Consider the following 225-nt stretch of genomic DNA (forward strand, 5'->3'; position numbering starts at 1 on the left):
GACGGCGTCAGAATCAGATTCAAAGGGTTTTTCTAAAAAGGAATTGAGGACTATGCTTTTTATGTGCCAGTTGTTTTGTTTCATTCTGCCAACAATTTCTCTGAATTTGTCACGCAACGTGATTTTATAGCATGTCGATCAAGTTGTTACAAAATGAGCGCTCGATGTCACCGTTGTCACGCAAGTGGTTTCTGTGAGCTAATGCCTCATATTGATTGAAAGAAA

Source organism: Stylophora pistillata, chromosome 11 (assembly GCF_964205215.1).
Source record: "Stylophora pistillata chromosome 11, jaStyPist1.2, whole genome shotgun sequence".
NCBI classification, from domain to species: Eukaryota; Metazoa; Cnidaria; class Anthozoa; order Scleractinia; family Pocilloporidae; genus Stylophora; species Stylophora pistillata.